This window comes from Elephas maximus, chromosome 7 (genome assembly GCF_024166365.1).
Source record: "Elephas maximus indicus isolate mEleMax1 chromosome 7, mEleMax1 primary haplotype, whole genome shotgun sequence".
In the NCBI taxonomy this organism is placed as follows: domain Eukaryota; kingdom Metazoa; phylum Chordata; class Mammalia; order Proboscidea; family Elephantidae; genus Elephas; species Elephas maximus.
The window spans coordinates 104,455,445-104,467,298 of NC_064825.1; the positions used below are offsets into that span (position 1 = coordinate 104,455,445).

At 35.6% G+C, this 11,854-nt stretch overlaps 1 pseudogene; it reads right to left on the reverse strand.

The window, feature by feature from the left end:
• Window positions 1–490: 490 nt before the first annotated feature.
• LOC126080156 (olfactory receptor 4A5-like) lies at window positions 491–1,476 on the reverse strand (annotated as a pseudogene).
• Window positions 1,477–11,854: the final 10,378 nt, after the last annotated feature.

An 11,854-nucleotide genomic window follows, 5' to 3' on the forward strand; every position in this document is an offset into this window, starting at 1 on the left:
TGTCCCACTAAAATATGCAGAATTACAAATGCATAGACATTGCCCAGAGGAACAGAAGTAATCTTAAAGACAAAATGCATAGTGGAGCTTAAAAAAAACTGTTGTGCTAATAGAATAATAAAAAAAAAAAATGAACAGTAAAATTTTCAAACTGTACTTTTGGCCTCAGAAACTTGTTCTAAGTATTGGCCTAATTGTTTTCTCATTAATTGGAATAACACAAAATTTTCCAAAGTAACTTGTTTAAAAAAAAAAAAAAAGAATTTCTTCGGCATGTACTGAGAACAATAAAATTACAATGTGAGATGTTTTATTTTTATTTATAAAAGGAAAAATACAAATGCCCTTCATCCAGCCTCCAGAATGTCTCTATTAGTTTAATTCTAAACTCAAAGAGTAATTTATTCTACATTTTGGATGTGTTTGCATCAATAAAGAGAAGTATTCCTAAAGAAACCACTGAATTGACTTAATTGTTCATTGTGGTCATTTATTGCCTATTTCTTGACTTAGAATTAGCAATGATATCTTCAGTGTGGACACAAATTCTTACTCTACCTATGGTTAACTTTGTACTCCAGATTTTTTCCATAGCATTTTTCATCTCAGAATTTCTCAAGGTGTACATCAGAGGATTCAACATGGGAGTGATAACTGTATAAACCGCAGTCACGGATTTGTCAGTAGGAAAGTTGGAAACAGGTCTAACATACATGAAGACACATGGGACAAAAAAAAAGGACAACTGTGATGTGGGAGCTGCAGGTAGACAGGGCTTTGCGCCTCCCCTCCTGACTGTGAGTCTTCAGGGAGTTTAGGATGACCCCATAGGAGATTAGTAGAAGGATAAAAATTACCATACAGATGGCTCCACCATTGGCAGCCACAATGAGGCCAATAAAACAGGTGTCAGTGCAAGTGAGTTCCAATAATGGGTACGTGTCACAGCCGAAGTGATCAATGACATTGGGGCCACAGAAGGGGAGGATGTACACAAAGAGAAGTTGAACCACAGAGTGTAAAAAACCTCCAACCCAGGCCACCACCAGCTACTGAACGCAAACCTGTCGATTCATGATGGTCAAGTAATGTAGTGGCTTACAGAAGGCCACATAGCGGTCATAGGCCATTGCCACCAGAAGAAAGATCTCAGCGCCACTAAATAAGTGTCCTATAAAGAGCTGGCCCATGCAAGCTGAGAAGGAAATAGTCTTTTTATCACAGAGTAAGTCTAGAACCATTTTGGGGGAAATGGCAGTGGAATAAACAGCATCCATGAGTGACAGATAGGCAAGGAAGAAGTAACATGGGAGAGCCCAGGGAGGGGCTGACAATAACGGTCATGACAATAAGCAGGTTGCCCACCGTCGTGACAATGTAGATGAGCAAAAACATGACAAATAACACTTTTTGGCCCTGAGGATCCTGAGTGAGTCCCAGGAGGACAAATTCTGTTACATTGTTACTGTATCCCATTTACTCTTCTATAAGACCTGCTTCAGAGATGAGAGCTCAGGAGAACAAGACCTGTAATGAAATCATTAACACCACTGTGAATATATGCATTAGGTCATGGAGCTCTTCTTCACTATTAATCTTGTACAGTGGCTTATTCACAATAAACATTTAGAAATATCTACTGAGTTTCTCTTTCAAAGATCCCGGTATGTCTTCCCTTAAGAATTCTACTTTTTCTCAGATGACTGGATTGGGCCTATGATTACGAGGTTCTATCTCTAAATCTTAGTGGACCTTCTGTAGAGAAAATCAGTCAGAGGTCCAACAGCCTTTCATTCATTTTGTACTCCTTTTTAAAAACATGACAGTTCTTGGCACAGAAGTCAGCAATGACAAAGAGGGAAAGGATTTCTGCTCTCAAGAAACATTCTCTAGTGATGAAGATAAACTGTAAACAAATAAACTGACATAGAATCAGTACTTAGAGTTGGTAATATTTGTGGTAAGTCCCTTTACAATATGATCTATATAGCACCAAAAATAACCCCTCTTCAGGAATATCTCACTAAATATTACGATATTCCACTATTGGAACTTTGGTCCTTCCTGCCTCAAATGTTTTTCTGTCTTTATGAATCTCTCATTAAATTTGAAGGGGCTGGACTTTGAAATGTATCAGATAACTACAAAATTATTTAGGATATTATTCCCTGTAGCAATTATTGGGCCATAGATTGAATGCCTCTTTTAATGCCTTCCATTTTCACTTTAGTTATCCCACAACTCCTAACACGCTTCTATACCCTGCTGACATACAGTCAGTACCTTGAGTTGGTTGTATTTGTGGTGAGTACCCTTGCAATATTTTTTGAGGGCAGTGGTTTTGGTTTTAGTGGGTTACCCTTGCAATATACTCTGTATTTTCAGGAAACATTTTTGAACTGAAGTTAACTGACATATAACAACTAACAACTAGTACATTAGCAGCCAGCATTTTTCAAATCCACTGCAGGTGATCTGGGTAGCCATGGGGGAGAAAATAGACAATGTAAAGAGAGATAGAGGACAATGGAAGAGGGCTTTATATATAATACTTCTTAGGCACTGACAGTGGTCAGAATTAGAACTTCACTATCTAGATTCTGAAAAGGAACATACTCAAGGAAAAATCCAAACTCAGTGTAAGAAGGTATGAGTTTTAGTTATTTTCTACATTTAGTCTCAAATCTGTCTCAATTTACTCATTGAAAAATACAGATTCAAACTAGATGATCCTAGAATCCTTTCTAGTCCAACTGTCTATGATACTATCAGTGAAACCCCATCTTATTTTATTCTGCTGCATGTTTCTATTTATATATTTGTAACTAAATGACAATCTCCAAGCTCATCAATACTTTAAAAAATGCTAGCCAGTGTTGGAATTGGATCATTACTGTGATGAAATAATGGTTAGCTTTCTCACTCAGTGTGTGCCTGTTTAAGGCCCAGGACACCCTTGGAAAGAGCGCACAGCACAGTGATGAATAATGCGTACTCTGGGGCAACACTGTCTGTGTTTGAATTCCACCTTCACCGCTTACTGTCTCTGTGACCTTGTGCAACTTCATAAACCTCTTCATGCCTCAGTTACATAATTTGTAAAATGGGAAACCAGTAGTACATATCTCTGAAATTTGTGTGTGTGTGTTTTTACATGTAAAGTGCCTAGAGCACTGCCTGGATCCTGATAAAGAATCAATAAACAATAGCTTTTTATTATTGTTCTTGAATGTTTCTCCATGGACATCTGATCAGAATAAATCATCTGGATCTTTTTCACGTTAGGAATAAGGATACTTATAAATATAATATTATATACCTGTAACTCACAGACACACATTTTTGGACATAGGATAAAACTATACATTATAAGAACTATTTTGTTGTATATGTGTCTAATATCTACCTGTCATGGTATGCATATTGATAAATGTTAAGCAGAAAAAAAGGAAAAACTTGCACCCATGCATCAGATGGAGACCTAAAGAGTAGAAAATGAAAGAAAAGAAGACTCAAAACAGGAAGCAGAGAAATTATATTTAAGAAATTAATATACACAGGTAATGGGGATATTAATGTGTCAAGTGGGGATAGCTTTCTTAAGAAATCTTCAGAAAGACTTCTTCTAGTGAAAGAGTGCTGGAAGGCCAACCTCTGAGGCTTCCTGAATTTACTCAGGAGGCTTTTTGGGAAGCCATCAGAAATAAACACAGAGCCCAACCTAGAAAATAAAGAATAAAAAAGGAAAGGAAAGGAAGGGGAAAAGGGAGACAGGAGTAAAACAAACAAACAAAAGAAGAAGAGCAGAGGAGAGGAGAGAAGGAAAGAGAAAGGAAGGGAAGGAAAAGAGGAAAAATAAAAGAAAATTCAAAGTAAAAAAAAAAAGAACATTGATCCCTCTGAGCACCTAGCACTTCTGGTTAAAGACAAACTCAAATGAGACAGGACAGCACATATACGGATACAAACACAATCTCTAGGATTATTCTTTCTTGCAGAAAATTGACAAATTACTACTCCTCAAACATAGACAAGCTGATTTCATTTATATTGATTTGGTTGAGGGGAAAGAACATGTGCAGAAGAATTCTGAGCTTTCTTTTAGAAACCAGCTGTAATGAGCACTCTGTATGTCTGGGTGATTCAGGAGTTCTATCATTTTTTGAAGCTGTAGATTAATAAAGGCACAGCTATTGAAGAACATAATGGTAAAGATAGTTTATATCTGTTTTTTAACTACTTATTTTCTGCAAGGTCTAGTGCCCTTAATCTTAGTGATAATCACTGCTGGATTGCACTGAAATAAATATTCTATTGGCCAGCTAAATTATTTACATGTAAAACAATCAGTATGTAAAGTATCCACTATAATTTCAGTCCTCAAAGATTTGATACTATAAAAACTAATTACTAGGCTGTGAACTTAAACCACTAAGTTTACACCTTTCTAGAAAAAAAAAATCAATTAACTTATTTTTATAAGAACATGGCTTTTTACAAATAGAAATTAAAATGCCATAGTAACAAAAACAACCTCTACAGTACAATTACAGTTTTATAAGTCTCTATAAGTGGCAGTAGGCAAGGTACTTCCTGTTCACCAGTTTCTTTTAGTATAAATTTTAAAAAAAAGTACATATATATGTCATTATGGCTTTTGTCAAAATTTTGTATATATACAAAAAGATATACATATGTATGTATGTACATATATATATAAGGTTGTTGTCATCATTTAAAACATTCACACTTAAAAGCACGTACCTAACTTCCACACATAACAGACATTTTTTTTAACACCCTGACACACTTGATATAATACATAGTTGTAAATTTCCTAGTTCAAATATGGAGCCTTGGTGGTGCAGTGGTTAAGAGTATGGCTGTTAATTAAAAGGTCGGTAGTTTGAATCTACCAGCTGCTCCCTGGAAACTCTATGGGGCAGCTCTACTCTGTCCTTCAGGGTCCCTATGAGTTAGTTAGAATCCACTTGACTCAAAAACATAAAAAAAAAATCTTTTTGATTTATCTCAAATACATCTAAATTAATTATACATCTTTATTAACATATCACATATCCTATGAACCAAGATTACAACCCTATTGACTTCCTTGTAATGCACAGCATGCCTCTAGATCTATGTAAATGTTCCTCATGAACACAATTAAGTATTCTGGAATTCCCATTCTTCACAACGTTATCCATAGTTTGTTATGACTCACACAGTCGAATGTCTTTGCATAGTCAATAAAACACAGGTAAACATCCTTCTGGTATTCTCTGCTTTCAGCCTGGATCCATTTAACATCAGCAATGATATCCCCGGTTCCACGTCCTCTTCTGAAACCGGCCTGAATTTCTGGCAGTTCCCTGTCGATACAAGGCTGCAGCCATTTTTGAATGATCTTCAGCAAAATTTTGCTTGCGTGTGATATTAATGATATCATTCTATAATTTCCACATTTGGTTGGATCACCTTTCTTGGGAATAGGCATAAATATGGATCTCTTCCGGTCAGTTGGCCAGGAAGCTGTCTTCCGTATTTCTTGGCATAGACGAGTGAGCACCTCAGGTGCTGCATCTGTTTGTTGAAACATCTCAATTGATATTTCATCAATTCCTGAAGCCTTGTTTTTCGCCAATGCCTTCAGAACAGCTTGGACTTCTTCCTTCAGTACCATTGGTTCCTGATCATATGCCACCACTTGAAATGGTTGAACATCGACTAAATCTTTAGATAAAGTAGATAACATTTATTCCAAAATGAAGGGAGAACAAGTCCCAGATTCTCATGCGTTACTATATTCCTAGTAGAGAAAGGCCTTACTCTGTTAGAGGGATTATACCCAATAAACCTTATGGCTCAGAGGCAGAGAACATTGGGACTAGGTAAGTTACTGAAATTTACCTTCCAATTCTTGAAAAGGCAGATAATCCCAGTTCTGCAGTTCTGGATTGGGGCAGATGTTGTTGATCTAAGCCTGAATCTAGATCAACTGGAACCATACTGATCTATTTCTCAAACACCATCAGCAATTGCTTTCATGAATAGTCACAGCATGAAGATTTAACTCCCGATCCAAGAGTATGTGTCTTAACTTAATCACTTTATTCTCAGTTGGACCAAGACTCAACTTGACTAGGACTTCAAACTGGCACCTTAACTTTGAGTGAGCTAAATTTTACTTGCATGCATGGCTCCTTTACCCAAAACTGATACACTTTATCAACTAACCCTGAAGCTTCCCATAACCTTGAAGTTTATAGTTTCAATGACCAATTAATAAAAACATTTATAGTTGAAAAAGTTTTTAGTTGAGTTTTCTGTCATTTGCAACCAAAAGCATCCTAACTGAAACACCCTGATCTTAAATGTATATGAATTTAGGTTAGTTTATGTGTATGAGTGTGTTTTTTGGGCAGTATCACTTGACTTTAATTTTACATTATAGTCTGTCTTATTATCTACAACAGTTCATTAATCTTTCAAAATTTTAATGGAATTTCCATGTTTTTCTGCTTCCAAATGAACTTTTAGAATTAGAGAAATATTAGGCATAGTTTTATGTAGAAAAAAGTGAAATATGTATTTACACTTTTCCCCAATGATTGACTTAGCATAGTATCACACTTTTGTGAAATAAAATTTAGACAGGATCATACTCAAAGTAAGTTAACTCATTACATTCTTCTGACAGTCCATGGTATTTTAAACATCCTTTGCTGACACCACAATTCAGATGCACTAATTCTCCTTTTGTCTTCTTTTTTCTTTGTATAGCTTTTGCATTAGAAAGCCATAATCCTAATGCTCAGATAACTTTGGAAATGTCTGTTATACAAACATTTGCACATGGAGACACTGGCAGAAGTCTAATACTGCCACCCAGTGACGAGCACTAGGAGACGGGATTCAAAAGTTCCCTGATACACTGGTAACATGCATACTATTTGAAAGACAGCTAGTGTAAGGTCATTGGAAGTCATAGGGACACAAGGAAATGACATCATGAGTTCCCTTTACATCATGCTTGATATCAGAGAGTCATTCACTAAAAGATTGGGCAGCATAACAAAACTCCTTAATAAAAACAAAATTGTACATACAGATACATGGCCAGGGATGTGGTTCAGGGGAAGTATGCCATATTCATAAGTATAATTTTCAGAACAAATGAAACCTCTGTCAAGATTTCCATTTCTGTTGTTGAGTGATATGAATGTGATGCTCACTTTCTGAAAGAAAAACAAAATCCTTTGTTTTCCAAAGAGAGTTCTTAAGCAAAAGGGTGTGGCATAGTGGTCAAAGAGCTCAGCTGCTACCCAAAAAGTCAGCATTTTGAATCTACCAGCTGCTCCTTGGAAACTCTATGGGGCAGTTCTGCTCTGTTCTACAGAGTGGCTATGAGTCAGAATAGACTCGATGGCAACAGATTTGGTTTGTTTTGGGGGGGACCAGGTATAAATAACATTAGAAATATTTGATTACTGAAATAGTGTGTTTTAATAGAAGAGAAATAAACCAAAAAAAGAAAAAGTAGAAGAAAAGATTTGATTCTTTTAAAGATGTACAAAATGACATATAAACAGAAAAAAAAATTCAATTTGTACTCAGTTAATAAGCTATGCACAAAACAAAAAGATTAAAATGTATAGTCAATGAAAGGGAATAGAATTCTCCAAGTTTAAGGAAATGAAGAATTCTAAAAGTAAAAGAATTTTTAAATAGAATGTATATAAAAAACACTCATAATGATAATACGAAAAACATGGTATGGTGAACATTTCTAGCAAATATCAAAAAAACTAGTACATATATTTAATACATGGAGAGTTCATCAGTAAAATTCTGATTCCAATAGATTGAGAATTCAAAAATACAAATAATTTAAAAGTTTCTGGTGTGATTTCTATATCTCACACATTGCACAAGAAAGAGAGAGCACAACAATAATTACCTTTTCTACCTTCAGGTAACTTATAAATCAGTGAACATAAATAGATAATTAACTAGAATTTTTATCTCATAGCTTGACATCACTATGCAAATTTTAAAATTGACTGAATAACCAAAAGTGAAGGATTTAGTTATGTGAACTCAGACCAACCAAATGTTTGACATTATTTGATGAATTGTGTCAGCTTAGGAAGGGTTGAGTTGGTATAGCCGTGTAATAATACTGGAGATAAATACCAGGATACAAAGGCATGCATACAGTGTGCTTTACCAGTGAAATGGGCCCAATCCCCCACCACATTAGACCATCATAAAATAGGCCTAAATAGGGGAGGCAGGGACCACGAGTGTGTTTGACCACAAGTTTCCTGCTATCGCAGGGGTAGATAATATTTTAAGCCTGTTTCAACAGAGAAATGATCACAAAAATGTAATGAATAAGGCCTCTGTCAAATAAAACAATATATTCCAATCCCTTTGTTACCTAATAATCTGCATTCCCCTAGGAAGAGAAGTGAGGATAGAAACAGCATGAATGGTCAGCATCTTTCTTGACAAGGAAATCACACAAAATAATCCAGTACCAAGTTCTGGAGTGTACACGTGAAGCTCATTGATTATGGATTTTGCTAATTTTCCAAGTGAAAGTCAGCCTTTTGGAAACCCTGGTGGCATAGTGGTTAACAGCTAAAGCTGCTAACCAAAAGGTGGGCAGTTAGATTCCACCAGGCACTCCTTGGAAACCCTATGGGGCAATTCTACTCTGTCCTATAGGGTCTCTATGAGTCAGAATCGGCAACAGGTTTGTTTCTTTTTTTTTGTTGTTGTTTAGGACCTTTTGGAAGACCATGAAACACTATAAGCAGGAAGGAGATGGGATACTGAAAAATAACAAAGGCTTCATCAGGTATTTTAAATGATGTTGGAAGATGAACGCATCATCTTTATGAAAATATAACACCAAACAAAGCTGCCCCACTTGAGGAGATGATTTCCCAGTTTGGAAAACAAGCCAGCTTGGGTCATTTTTCTTCCTACCTGCCTCGTTCATTCACATTCCTTTTGTATCTTTAGCCACCTTATGATTAATTTAGAATTCTGAAGCATTCTTTCTATAAACCTTAACATGCTAACCAATATAAGCAAAACTACATATTTAAAACATCTTTCAAGTATAAAAATATAAAATTCTAATGTAATGTGACCCATCTCTGTATGGGGTGGAGTAAAACATATTTTTATGTCATATTTAAAAATGTATTATTTTGAAATTGGCAATAAACACTATTAATTGTGAAAAAGGATTAGTTTTACTTAAGAAAGAGACATCAGAGAATCTTCTATCATCTAAAATAAATTTCTGGCATCAGCTGTAGCTTAAGTCATCACATGCAACATAAATCAACAGACTCAACAGAGCTATTCTACACCAAAAAAAAAAAAAAAAAAAAAAGAAAGAAAATGTATATATTCCCAGGAAAGGAAAATCTTAAAAATATATTTTCAGCAAAGGTAATCATTGGAAGCATCCTAATAAATGTTTTTCATCATGCACAATCATGATTACGTGAGGAAATATTTACTACAGTTAAACAATTACATGCAGCTTCCCTGGAATTGACTGGATGGCAGTGGATTTCAGTGTTTTGTTTTGTTTTCCTGGTAGGGTGGTAGGGATGGTTTTTTAGTGAAAGTAGGTGATGCATTTGTTTAAGACCTCATTTTCTTTTTCTGGTCGAGAGTTCTTCATGGCATTTTTCATCTCCGCGTTTCTCAGAGTATAGATTAAGGGATTCAACATAGGGGTGAAAACAGTGCAAAACACAGTCAAGAATTTATCAATGGGTAAGGTGGAAGGAGGTTTCACATACAGGAAAACACAAGGGGCAAAGAAGAGGACTACCACAGTGATGTTGGAGCCACAGGTAGATAAGGCTTTGCACCTTCCTTCCAGACTAAGGTTCTTCAGGGAGTGCATAATGACTCCATAAGAGATGAATAACAGGATAAAAATGACCACACATGTTGCCCCATCATTGGCAACCACAGTGAGACTAATGACATAGGTGTCAGTGCCAGCAAGTTATAATAAGGGCTACATGTCACAGCAGAAGTGGTCAATGACATTGGGACCACAGAAGGGAAGATTGTAAACAAAGAGAAGATGAAGTACAGCATGCACAAACCTCCAACCCTGGTCATCGACAGCAACAGAACATGCACCCGTTGGTTCATGATGGTCATCTAATGCAAGGGTGTGCAGATAGCCACAGAGCGATCATAGGCCATGACCATCAGAAGTAAAACCTCAGAACCCCCAAATAAATGTTCTGCAGAAAGCTGGGTCAGGCAATCTTGGAAAGAAATTGTTTTCTTCTCATAGAGTAAGTCTAAGATCATATTTGGATTAACTGCAGTAGAAAAAACAGCATCCATACATGCTAAGTAGCCAAGACAGAAGTACATAGGGGCACCCAGTGTTGGGCTGACCACTACAGTCACACCAATAAGTAGGTTACCCACCATTGTCACAATATACATGAGCAAGAACACAACAAATAATATTTTCTGACCCTGAAGGCTGAGTGAGCTCCAAGAGGGCAAACTAGGTCACATTTTTCCTTTGTTCCATAAGCTCTTCTGTGTGTCCTTATTTCAGAGTTCAGAACAAATTTACATGTAATTATAATGACTAGTGACTTTATGAAATCCCCAGATAATCTATTTATTCATTCAACAAATAGGCATTATGATTTATTATGTTTCAGCCCTGTACAATATTTTTAGAATACAAGGCTGATTAAAATATGGTCCATAACCTCAGTGATCTTATCAAATAATGAAAGACAAAAATGTAATTAGAAACATAGGGGAAAGGCATAGATTATGAAAGAAATAGGGTTACCACACTAACTGGCCACATCTGGTAGAAAATAAAATTGTGTATATATGGTTAATTCTATTTATAAAAATAAAATATAAGTAGAATAAAGCTTTAATAAAAGGAAGATTTACGTAATACTTACTTTCATGTTAGTAAATGGGATTATTTTCTACATTCTAGGAAATGTAGAATCTTTTTAACTAATAACTGAAATCCCCAATGGACATATTTCACAATTTCAAAAACTGGTACTGACAAAGTACTGCTGAGCAACAAAGAAATAAGCATAAAACTATGTATAATACTACCATAAGCCAAAATAAAAATAATTATATGAGCATGAATAAGACATGGAAAGATACAATTTTTGTTGTAAAAAGTTTACTTTTTTACTGGTGATGTGTGTGTAGGAGTGAAAGAGATGAGAGAAGAGATCCCAAGGAAAAAAGAAGACCACACACACACACACAACTATATAATAAATATCATCGAGATATTAACCAGCCCTGCTATCTCTTAAAATAATCCTAGTAATGATATCCAGTTACTCTTGAAATTTCTGTTGACATTTACTTCAATATCTGATGTCATATTTCTGCTGGAGCTCTTCTTCACAGTACATGGATTTTCTGTTTCTATGGCTAAAACCTCTGTGTGTGCACTGGATCCCATCCTCTTTGTCACTCTTCCTCCTTTAAGGATACATACATAGTTAAACTATTATTTAAGTATGATTAAAAATTTAGAATTGCGATTACTTCTGAAAAGAGGTGGAAAATGGCATCAGAGAAGTGAATCAGTAAGTTTCAATGATTTCGATAATATTCTAAGTAAGAGGCTACAAGTTTATAAATAATTGCATATGTTGCTGGATGTACATGAAAAATTACACACTAAAATTGAAAACTAAGAGACGTTCTAAAATCTTTCTTTTAGTTAGAAAAGTAAACTCTTGTTAAGCATAGATAACGTTCCATATTACCCTGAGAAAATTCTTTCAGCTTTCTGGAT